Consider the following 12,391-nt stretch of genomic DNA (forward strand, 5'->3'; position numbering starts at 1 on the left):
TAGCAGTCCTGATGTGGTGGTAATATATTGTGTCTGTCGGCTGTGCTGACGATCATACACCTTGGCGGGCTTGGCGGGGTTTATTTATACATATGTATCCTTTTGTGTTACTTGGCTATGACCACCTGCTGTATGCACAATATGTGCTTGTTACCTTTGTCCACCACCTCCCTTCTTGAATTTAAAGACCTAGCTATTACTTCTTGTTTACTCAATATCATTCCCCCATTTAAAAAAAAAAAAAAAAAAGACATGAACCGAACATGCCATGTTTCAATTTGGCCCCAGTGGCTTTTTCTCTGAAAAGCAAAACGTGTCTTTTTTACACCAGGGCTTTCTCTCCACCCCAGGGGGTGTCTTCCATTCCTTTGTGGCTCAGTTTAAGGCGAAAAGGGCTCCAAGCCACGCACTAAACCGAAGAGAGCCCCCTCTTCCCCTTCCAGGGAGCATTTCCCATGGAATCTCTCTGAAGATAGCGTGCTCTCTTCTTACTTGTTTGCCACCATTGCGAGGATAACAAACACCACCTTGGCTTCAAGAACCTGGGTAGAGGCTCACGGTCTTTCTCAACCAGCTTTGGCGAGGCCTTGCTTCCTTCCACTCCTGTAAGTTGCGGCTTGGGGCCATGGCAAGGACTGGGTGAGCCTGACATGTCGTTTGAAAAAAAAAAAAAAAAAAAAAAAGGCAGCCCTCCCTCCATCCCCTCACCACCACCACCACCCCGCTCTCCGGGGCGAAGCTGCAATCCAGCAGCCCCAGATGGGCGAGACTTGGCAGGTCCGCGGGGCTCCTCTCGCATCGGCGGCGGCACCCGGGCGTCCGCCGGCCGCCGGGCTTCGCGCTCCGGCTCCTGCTCCCCAGCCCTCCCTTCCCCCATCGGCCGCCCCCTCCCCCTCTCCCGCGCTCCCTTTTGTTCGCTCGCCGCTCCGGCCGAGCCACCGCCGCAGGGCCCGCACCCCCAGCCCTAGGCCCCGGCCAGGCGGGCCGCCCCGCCGCCGCCACCGCGCGGCCTAGAGCGCGGCGCCCGGGAGGCGCGGGGCCCGGGCCGGGCGCACGGCGAGGCCGCGGCGGCGGCGGCGGCGGGGCGGCCGGGAGCCGGAGCCGGGAGGCGGCGGCGGCTGCGGCTGCGGCGCGAGGCCGCTCCACCTCGCACGCACACACAGACCCCGGCAGCGGGAATGCAGATGACACGCCCGTAACATGGAGCCGCCGCCGCCGCTACGACGACAGCAGCCGCAGCCCCAGCAGCAGCAGCAGCCGGCGGCGCCGCGCTGAACAAAGGTCATCCGAGCTGCGGCCCAGGCGCCCGGGCTTGACCGCTGCGAAGGCCAACCCGGGAAGGGGTGGGTGTGCGCCCGGGGGGCGGGGGCCCCCAGCGGCCGGCGAGCGAGGGGCGCAGGGCCGCGGAGGAAGGGGCGCGGGTGGGCTCCGGGGCGAGGCGGGGGCGCGGCCCCTCGTGCACCCCGCGGCTAGGGGTGAGCGCGTGAGGCTCAGGCCCTTTGGCTTGACTGCAGTGGCCTGTCCCACCCTGGCCTTGGGGACGCTGGCCTTCGCGCTCGGCCAGCTTTCTTGGGGGGCCGAGGACCAGCCGGTTTTGCTAGGCCCCACAGGTTCCGAGAGGGGGGCCACGTGAGCCAGGAGCTCGCCTCCTCCCTCCAGCGCCGGCTGTGCACAGGGTTTTCCGAGGCCTCTGTGCCCCTCTCTCCCACTGCCCCTTCGTGTCCCCCTTACCCCCACCCCAGGCATCTTGAGTCTTCTGCCCCGAGGTGAAGGGATTTGGACTTCTCCCCCCAGGTGCCTGAAAGAAGAGAAGGTTGGAGGAGGAGGAGACTGGGGGGGCTGCTGGCGGTGGTGACAGGGCTGGGAGAGAGAGAGGCACGGGAGGAGGGGGCTGGGTGGGGTGGGGGTGACAGGCAGCGAGGAGCCTGGTCAACAAGCCAGCACCACTCAGCCAGGAGGCCGAGGCCGGCTCCCGCAGCCAACGCGTCCAGTGTGAGCAGACACACATAGATTGCTTTCTTGGGGGCTCTTTGTCAGCCACCAACACAGAGAACACACACTGACACACAGGTACACAAAGATCTGAGCCAGGTTGTGGGAGGTAAGTGGGGGAAGGCGAAGGAGGGGGCCACAGGGTCTGCGGTGGGCTTTCGGGTGGAGGGGGTTGGGGGATGGGCCCTGAGGGGCTCTGGGGTGCTCGTGAGGTGGGCATTTCCAAAGACTGGGTGCTTGTGTGGTGGTGGGGGACACACGATGACCTTCCCCCTCCTCAGGAAGACCTAAAAGGGAAGAGCAACCCCCTGCGAGAGCCCCCCGTGCTGATGATTTTCAGGGACTTGTTGGCAACTCAGCGAGGGTTGCCATAGCTTTTTTATGTAGGGTGACCAGAACCGGCTGAGACTGGTTTGAGGCAGATCAGCTCCTGAACACAATGCAGTCACTGAGCTCCTACAGTGGGATAGCAGCTTCCTCCCTTCATGGCAGCCAAAAGCAGAGGCGCTTGCAGGAAGGTACCATCCCAACACAGTATGTGAATGCACACTTAGACACCACACAGCACTGGTATGTGGCTAATGGAGTCCTGAAAGAGCCTGTGTAGAGAAGATGGGGAAAATGTGCAGGTTTGCAAGGTCTGAGATTACTTGGGCTTTTCCTGCCTTTTTCTTTTGCTTAAGGGATGGACAAGGAGCTGAGATTTATGACCCTTATTAAAGAAAAAAAAATGTGACTTGCTAGGGTGGGGACACTTGGTTTATACCTCTCTCTCTCTCTCTCTCTCTCTCTCTCTCTCTCTCTCGTTTTTAACAAAACCAAACCAGAATGAACTGATGGATTTGTAATGGTAGTTTGTTTGTTGCTGGAGATTGCTACTTTGCATGCTTTTTTTTCTCTTGCAGGGTATGTTCTGTTTTGTGCTTTTCCTTTTAGAAGCTACTAAAGGGTGTTGGGGATACTTCTGACTATTATGAAGGCCAAAAGGTAACAGTATTGTTCTAGAAAATGAGCATAAATGCTTTCCAGTGATGCTGTAAGGCATACATGCTGTCTTTTTTTTTTTTTTTCCCCCCTTGTAGGCCTGTTGACTGTGGCTGCTTTTAACCCTTTCATCTTTGCAGAGAATGCCACTGTGTGACAGTAACTGAACACTGTTCCAAAGTCTTTCCCAAAGGTCAAGGTTCACAAGGTGAGAGATGATATTTTGAGCATGAATTTAAGTATTTATTTGAAGATCCATTCAGACACAGACTGACAGTAGATTGGTACTCTGGAAATAATATTGGGCTCTAAGTGGAGAAGAATTACTCTTAATGTTATCCACGTTTAATGGGGTTAGAGTGACTTTATGATGGTATTCCTATCCAGGCAAAATCAGAATGACCTCATTAAGTCGCCTGTGTCTAATCATTTAGAAGATTCAGGCCTGGAAAGAAGCAAGTTTAGAGGATGGTAGGCGGCAGGGCCTTGTAGAGAATGCACTGTTTTGCATAAGACTAAAGCAGCACACATGTAGTATTTTCCCGATGATTACAAAAGGTGATTACAAAAAAAGAAGGACTTCGCCAAATCGAGGCAGCTTCGCCACCTTTTTGGGATTTGAGAAGTCTGAAGGTAGATTTGCCTTTTGTTCATTCATCACCTTTTTTTTTTTTTTTTTTTACCTTGCTCTCTGTTAACCTGAAAGGTTTTTCACTCGGAGTCAAGTGGTGGAATGACTTTTATTGATTTTGGGGGCTGTTGACGGTGAGTTTGCCATTGGATTATTTGTGGCATACATTTTAATGTGGAATCCTAATGCTATACCAGGAGGAAAGCGGGTAGTCTGGCTTCATCTGTGAAAAGATGCCTGTTAACTCAAAGCTTTACAGCAGTGGATGGCGGAAAATGTCTAATGCCTTAAGAGATGGAGGTTAGATTTGAGCTGGCATTTTTGTGCACCCTCCAGAATCACAGTTTTTGCAGAAGAGAGAAGACAGCAGGAACGAATGTAGGCAAGGGAAGAACAAAGGCAGTGAGAGCTTCCAGGGGAACACTAAACATTTTGCCTTGGGGGTTCCTTATGAAAAGAACTTCTACTTCCCCAAACAGGAAACCAGCAGCTCCAGAATCACATCCAGTATGATGTCATCAACAGATAGAACTGGTTCTGTCTTCTGGTTTGGTAACAGGGCAGTCAAGGGGAGCCCATACAAGACGTGATTGAAAATAAATGTCTCCTCTACTTGGAAGAGGGTATTTTGTTCCTCTTCGTGGTCAGCAGAACTGAGTCTTTTCAGAAATGCTGAGGATCTTAGAATGGGTTGTGTGCTGGCAGTTGGTGGGCAGAATATCTGCCCTGGAGGGTGTCAAGTATGCCAGGGTTTTTATTGTTCAGAAATATTCCGTGCGGTTGCAGAGCTTCCAGTGTGTGAGAAAACGGGCAAAGGGAAAAGGGAGTGTATGGTCAGCTCAGAGTACTTTGTGTGGTATTTAATAGAGAGAAATGTAATCTCGGACTGATAGACCAGTAAATAGCTTACGTGATGGAACAAAATTCTTGACAAATCACTGTGCTGAAATTGGTTTTCAATTCTGCAACGGTTTGGACTGCCAGAGGTGCTGTGTCTGAATGTGGGCAGAAATCTGCTTGCAAAGCAGGATCCTGGTCCATGTTGCACGATGTGCTGCTCCTGCTTTTTTGGTGCCAACTAAAACTCAGATGGCTAATATGATAAACCTTAATTGGCTTGCTACAATAAACTGTTTTATAATGTAGTCCTTCACTCCTGTCTTGAGAAAGCCAGTGATTTTTACGTCACTTTGACAGCTAACCCCCCCTGGTAAGGAGTCTTTCTTGGTCATATGTTTGAAAGCCCTTTTTGTAAAGCATTGTATGTCACAGAATGTTCTGGTTTACTCTCTCTGTGGTTTTTAGCTTTGTTCCTCCCCCTCCCCCAGAAGGCTCCTGAAAAATAGCATTTGTTTTGCATTTAGGCCGGTCTTTCCAGCTGCAAATGCAGTGTGAGGTTGGAGAGCTGGTTCTCCAGGGCAGCAGCAATCGGGGAAGCTCATCTTGGATGGAGGTCTGTCTCAGGTGGCGGTCTCCTGCTGAGCTCTAACAATGTGGCAGCCCAGGTCCCCGGGGGAGAGGATCAGAGTTTTCAGGGCTTGGGAATGTGAGTGTGAGTGTGGAGAACAGCAACAGCATTAGCATTAGCTTTCCTGGAAGAGCGAGGAGGGAACAGGGTGGCACCCATACGCGGGCTGGGCCTGTGTGTTGCTGTCCCTGTCGCCTTGGAGGCAGCCACACCTGGAGCCCGCAGCCCCGAGCCTGGTGGGGGTTGCCTGCAGCAGTCCCCAAGGCGGCCATCTCCTCGGCAGGAGGAATGTGTGGGTTTGGCTGGAGAGGGTACACTGGAAAGAAAGTGTCACTGGCCGTTGAACCCTTTGCTTGTTTTTGTCATTTGCCTCCTTAGAATCATTTTTTCCATGTGAAAGAACCTTGGATCCAGGGCTTTTAGAACTCGGCCTCCTGGTTCTGGAGGGCTCTGCTATCTCCTTTTACCCTGTTTTGTCACAAAGAGGTTCCCTGCCCCCACCTGCCTTGACTCCATTTTAAAGGAAGGTCTAGGAAGGAGCCAGCCAGCACGGGAATGGGATTTTCTGCTTAGCCCTTTGACCAGGATGGGTCCGAATTTTAGGATTTCTAGTCTCCCAACCTCTTTATTTTCCCCCTGGAAATGCTTTCTTGGGCATTGCTGTGGGGTATAGTCTGTCTTCTGTTGGTTTCGAATAACCTTCCCTGTGTCCTTGGTAGAACTCCCATCTGGCTGTGTGCATCTGGAGCAGACGTTGCCAATGCAAGGGAAACTGGAAATACCTGGAAAAGACCTGGGGTTACTCCCTCCTCATTCCCTCAGTATCTCTTCCTAATCCATACAATTCCATAACAAAAACAATAATAGCTGCTACGCTCAAGGTTAAGGAAAGCCACACCTTTGTGTTAATCAGAGTTAGGGGAGGATCTTTAACCAAGTCAAAATAATGAAAATTTTTAAATTTACATGTAGTAAAGTTTATTGGTGGTGTACAGTTCTCTGGGTTTGACTAGCGTATAGCACTGTGTATCTGCCACCACTACCTATTAATAAGTAATAGTTCCGTTGGCCCCAAAACTGTCCTGATGTCCCTTTGCAGTCAGACTCATCCCCTGGCAGCTACTGGTTTGTTCTGTCCCCATGTCTATATCTTTTCCAGAATGTCATACAAATATTTGAGATTCATCCATATTGCCGTGTGTATCCATACTTGGTTCTTCTCTATTGCTAAGTTGTAGGCCACTGTATGGATGTACCTCAGCTTTTTCTCCATTCACCGGTTGAAGGACATCAGGGTTTTTCCCAGTTTTTGGTGATTGTGAATAAAGTTGTAAACATTTGCATACAGGTTTTAGTTTGAACATTAGTTTTTATGTCTCCTTGGTAAATACTTCAGAGTGGGATGGCTGGGTCATATGGTAAGTACATGAGAATTAGAAGTTTGAATGAAAATAAATTCAGCTCGTCACAGCTCACACACACAAAAAGGTCTAGTCAGCTGCAGTTAAGACTTCTCAAGTAGGAGATTGTAGCGAACATTATCTGAAGACACATGAGAGATGACCGAGATAATAGACCACTCACTAACAGGATGACATGCTTTATAACCCAGAACTAATCGGAATTAGCCAAAAGTGGAAACAAAAAACTGCAAGTGGTAAAATCTCCTTTGTTTCCTACAGCAGTTATTTTTAATCTCTTCAGAAACATTTGGCAGTTTAATTTTTGCATTTGTCTTCAGGTTCAGTAAGACACCAAACAATAATAGAATCAAACTTTTGCAAAGTGGTACCAAAGATCTTTGTTGACATCTTAGTTGTGCAAACAACTTAATTATAATTTGTCTGATTTATTGACTGCCAAAATATTGGTGCTTTTTTAACATTTGAAGTTATTATTCAGCTTTTATGCCATTTAAGGAAGTAAAAAATACTTAAGCAATATCAAAGCAATGAAATAGGTAGTTTTTGGAGGCAGATTCTTTTTTTTTAGAGGATAAAGTAGTGTTCAGGATCGGGAAGAACAAATAGATCAAGTTAAGGTGATGTAGAGGGGGGAGAGCCCTGAGAAGTGGGGAGTGATGTTAAATTGGGGATTATTTCACCTACTTAACAGATACGTACTGACTGTTTACTAAGTGCCTCATGTTGTGCTAGGCACTGGGAGTACCAAAGGGAAAGGAATTCAGAGAAAAATAAGTGGGACGTAGCCCACAGATGCTGACAAGAATGTGAATGGGCCACCCAATGCCATGTGTCCAGAGAGAAGCCTTTGAAGAGGTAGCTTCTGAGCTGAACCATGAAAGACCAGTAAGAATATGTAAGGCAGGCAAAGACTTGGGGTAAGGATGAGAGTCTGGTGGAACAATGTGTCAAGGCCACTGAGGGAACTTGGTGTTGACAGTGGTTTGGGGGAGTGCGGTGTGGGAGAATAGAGGAAGCTTAGGCAGTCAAGGCCAGACTTCTGAAGGTCATTCTGTATAGTCCATTTGAGTCCTGGGGTAGTCCCCGGGAGGATGGAATGGAGGCTGTTCAGGCGGGAGGCAGGGAGGTCAAATGTTGGGACCAATGCAAGCAGAATCCAAGAGAAAAGCCCCAGGGCGTGATCCAGGGTGTTGCAGTGGGGATGGAGTGGTAGGTGGTGACTGCCTCGGGGGCAGGCAGGCCTATGGTGGTTCCCGATGAGATATGGGGGATGAGGTATGGGGGATGGCGGAAGAGGTGGATGAAGGCTCTCGGAGATTACTTGCCGCTGGTTGTTTATGTCTCTGAGATCCTGAATTAGAAGGCAGAATAGATTTGGAAGGTGGAGGAGGAGGGGGTTGATACGGTGAGTTCAAGTTTGGGTTGCCTGTGGGAGTGACTTTTGTCTCCCAGATCTGTTTGGGCTGGAGGTCTAGATTGGGAGGATTTAGCATCGACCAGAAATAATTCTTAAAAGGTGGAAAAGGGTTGGGTTTAATGGTTTATACAGTAAAACCATAAGTGAAGTAAGAGGGTGGCTGAAGAACTTAAGATACATGCTTCAGGAAGTTGGAGGGCCAAACATTGCCAGACAGGTAGAAAATTTTAGTAGTTCATACCTGCAGACACTGCAGTCCACCATCGTGGGCCTTTCTATATGTTACGTCATTTATACTGAAACCATGAGATTAGCTACGTATTATTATCCCCATGGTGCAGGTGGGGAAACAGACAGAGATCCTGGCCAGGGTCTGCCAGCTCATAAATGGTAGTAGAGGCAGAATTTGGAAGCCTGCTCCTCACTTACCAACCAGGCTGTTCTGCCTGGGGGAGCATAGGTGGACATGGGGAAATCATGAGAGTTGTTTCGGGGTATGGAGACAAGAGGGGGGAGTTGGAGAGAGGGCTCAGGTAAGTGCTCAGCAGCACTGATGTGCAGGTTAGAGTGGCAGATGGTAGAGGTGAGAATGTGTAATGGAGACGGTTGAGTCCCAGTAAGAGCCCTTATCATTAGCCAGATTTCCCTGACTTGAGTCATCATGGAGAGAGAATCTGTGTCTACACCAGAGACGGTGCTAGAAATAGCATGTTGAAAAGACAGACATTTTTACTGGTACTAGGGTAAGGATACAAGTTGAACGGGAGAAGGAACAAAGAGGTGTTTTTGTTTTGTTTCGTCTTTGAAAGGGATGAGAAAAAGTAAATTGAAAGTGATGTTGAGAAAAATCTTTTGTTCCAACAATAAACAAACACTGGTTAGAGAGTTCTTTGAACCATCGTCTACAGATGGAAAGTTCCAAATTCTGTTGTAAGAATGAGGTGTGCGAGCAAATTCTGCTTAATCTAAACCTGGAGACTGAAATAAGTAATTTTTAGGCAAACTCTGGTCTTTTTAACTGTCCCACATAAGTAGCCTATAGTCGGTGGTGTTTAGTGTCTGAAATGCAGGCTTTGTATTGTTTTGTTTTCAGTCAAATATTATTACAACTTTACATAATTAGAGATTCCAGGCATCTTGAAGGATTTATGGAAGCCTAAAGATAAAATCAAGGTGTTGTAGGTCTTGAATGTTTTCCTTTTAGAACATAAACTCCTGCTTCCCAAAGGCCCACTCAAGAACCTAGTAATGGGTGTTGATGTTGGTCGTTTTCTTCTATGAGGAACAAATTCTTCCTAGGGATCTGAATGGTAAGAATTAGATTGCAGAACAACTTACTGCGTTAGAAAATTCAAATACTTACAGTGATTGAGCCCATATTGGGGTGAGGGGGAAGCAGGTTTAGAATTAGAATCCAGCACTCTGGGCTTCCAGTCTAAGGCTGTTGCGTCATTACTTTCTCTCTGCCTTCCAAAATTTATTATATGTATTTCAATGGTATATAAGTCAGCTAGCTCATTTATACTCCTTATATCATGTGAACCTGAAACTGAGTTATTCAAATGAAGCCTCACTCATTGATAAGCTGGCCTATTATACTTGCTGATTTAACATAGTAAGAATGCCAGAGGTAGTTGAGGTTTGTAGCTTGAGAACTGATTATGCCTGGTGTTGTGGTTAAATCTGGGGGGTAAGGCCATGGAGATTTTCAGTTGCCTCTGCCTAGCCCTCAAATGAAACAGAAATCTGAATTCTGCCCACTGACTAGCTATGGGACCTAGAATGAGTTACTTCAATAAGCCATACTTTTCTGGAGGGTCAATAGGATTAAATGCATATAAAGTGTTAAACAGAGTGTGTGGTAGGTAGTAAACCTTTAAAACCTTGGCTAGTCTGTCTTTTGCAGCCTCCTGTTTTTGGGAAAGGGCTTTTGCTCAACATTTTTTTTTTTTTTTTTCAGTCTAGGAGTGTGTTGTTTCTTCTGGCCTTCCTTTGATCTCATTTATAAGTGGATTTATTTATTTTTTTGGCACCATAGAAACACATACAGTGAGTGTCTCTTGCGTTGTCTGTAGGTCTTCACTTACAGCTGCCCTGTATCTGGTTAAAAGTGGGCGAAATGTGGGCAGGAGGTTACGTACTTGTTCCTACTTGACTATACTTTCATTTGTAGGTGGAAATCTTGCATGAGTTTTGTAGTTATAAATCTTGTACTTCAGTGTTCTTAGCTTTTTGAAAAATTCAGCCCAGTGAGTGGCTATGGTCAACATTGTCTGTCTGTTGGTGTAATTTATGTTGATCAGAATTTTAAAAAACAACCTGATGGTGAAAGTATGGCAGGTTTGCCAATGCCTTTGATCTGTCCCTTTCCCCTGGCACTTTGCTTCCCATGTTTGCTCGACAGTGACCAGATACTCATTATCTGCTCATTGGGATTTGGTGGTGATGGAAGATTGAGTGCAGAAGGCATCCAAGGGATCTAGGAGGAATTACTTTGTGTCTAGAACTGCTCCGTGCAGTATGATAGGCACCAGCCACATAGGGCGAGGGGGCACTTGCCATGTGGTCAGGCCTAATTGAGATACACACGCCAAGTTTTGAAGACTTACACAAAAAAACAATGTAAAATAATCTCATTAATAGACTTTTTAGATTGATGGCATGCTGGAATGCCACGAGGACTGAAAGCTAGGAACTCCGATGTCCTCTTGCACTCACTCAGCTTACCTGTGCTCCTTCCAGGGCCGCAGGTCCTAGGTTGTCTGTGTCTCTGCCTTGGTGGAACTATGTTCCCTTTCTTGTGCATGTGGCCGTATATTGCCATGTCCTCATCTATTTATTTATTTATTTCTCATACATAATAAATTTTATTTATTTTTATTTAAAAACATTTTTAAAAATTACAGTTTGCCGTCAACATTACTTTGTATTATGTTTTGGATGTACAGCATAGTGGTTAGACAACCATATACTTTACAAAGTGTTCCCCCTGATATTTCCAGTCCCCAACTGGCACCATACATAGTGATTACAGTATTATTCAGGACCAAAAATCTCATTGGTCCTGGTCTAATTCAGCTTGTGGCTTGGGAGGGCAGGGTTACCGATAACCCTAAGTGGGTGACAGTTTTCAGTGGGCTTGTGAGACACCCCCTGAGGGGTCAGTACAATAGGAGTCATACAGACAAGTGCAATTAGCTATCTAATGTCAAGGCATTCCTCATTTTATAATGGGATGCTTTCTGGAGGATGTCAGTTGTAAGAGCAAACTCTGGTAGCTGCCTTTGTTCAGACATCCTCACAGCCATTGAGTGAATGAGTAAAGGCAATGAGAAATGATTTGCATGCGTTTATTAGCTAAGTTTAAACAAGCTGGAGGCAATGATAGGGTCTGCCTTCTTATGGAACATGCTCTTGTTTATATATGAAAAAGACGTTGTTGACCACTGTTGTTTTTTTAGTGGTAAGTGGATTTTCCTTGGTTTGTCCTGTCTTTCATCTCTTCTGTTTATAGCCTAGAACCGTGGTCGGCAAACTGCGGCTCGCGAGCCACATGCGGCTCTTTGGCCCCTTGAGTGTGGCTCTTCCACAAAATACCACGGCCTGGGTGAATCTATTTTGAAGAAGTGGTGTTAGAAGAAGTTTAAGTTTAAAAAATTTGGCTCTCAAAAGAAATTTCAATCGTTGTACTGTTGATATTTGGCTCTGTTGACTAATGAGTTTGCTGACCACTGGCCTAGAATACAGAATTTCTAGATGCTCCACTGTCTCAGGAGTGTGGTCTGTAGCTTTGCCTTAATTCACTCTTGTCAAGAAATAACTTGCCCACAAGTGAATTGAATTTGTGTTCTTAATTTTTATACTGTTTTCTAATATGCTTACTTGGATTCTAAGGGTAGAGGTGGGGGGAAGAATACAAAAAAGGAAAGATTGACTCTTAAGTAGAGATTTTGATAAAAATAAATTTTGGGTAGGATTGTGAAAAAGAAGAGGGACGGAGCTTGACAAAAAGAGAGATGATCCAAGGAGGGAAATGATGGAGAAGTTTAACACTTGGCACAAGAAGAAAATGTGCAGAAGACGCTGAGCATAGTTTTCTGGCTAGGACAGAGATTTTGAGCCAGGAAATGTTGAAAAACAAGAGTCTCGAGCAAGATTAGCTAAAGGGTGACTTGGCCACCCTGGAACGTGCAGCTAAGGAAACTGTCTATTCCAAGCCACTTTTGATTTCTGGATAGTTAGGACTCACAGCGAACCTGACAAGTGAAAGTCTTAACCCATTTTATGCCTGAGGAATTAGAGGCTCTGAGAGATGAACAAATATGCCAAGGCTAGGTTGCCAGTCAGTGTGGGGGTTGGCATTCATACCTGGGTCTTTCTGACCCTGAAGTCTGTACCTCAGTATAGTAGCCAAAGTATATGAACTCTTTAAAAACAAAAGTCTACTTAAAAAAAAAAAAATCTTCACTTGTCTT

General features: G+C 46.8%; 1 protein-coding gene across 1 annotated transcript in view; it reads left to right on the forward strand.

Annotated features, from left to right (window-relative positions):
- The first annotated feature begins 1,207 nt into the window (after positions 1 to 1,207).
- ZNF532 (zinc finger protein 532) overlaps positions 1,208 to 12,391 on the forward strand; it is a 98,944-nt gene continuing 87,760 nt past the window's right edge. The window contains exons 1-3 of the mRNA XM_054723919.1: positions 1,208 to 1,343; positions 2,898 to 2,979; positions 3,075 to 3,184. The gene's annotated coding sequence lies outside the window, so the exon portion shown is untranslated. The remainder of the gene's footprint in view (positions 1,344 to 2,897; positions 2,980 to 3,074; positions 3,185 to 12,391) is intronic.

This window comes from Eptesicus fuscus, chromosome 12, assembly GCF_027574615.1.
Source record: "Eptesicus fuscus isolate TK198812 chromosome 12, DD_ASM_mEF_20220401, whole genome shotgun sequence".
Lineage (NCBI taxonomy): Eukaryota > Metazoa > Chordata > Mammalia > Chiroptera > Vespertilionidae > Eptesicus > Eptesicus fuscus.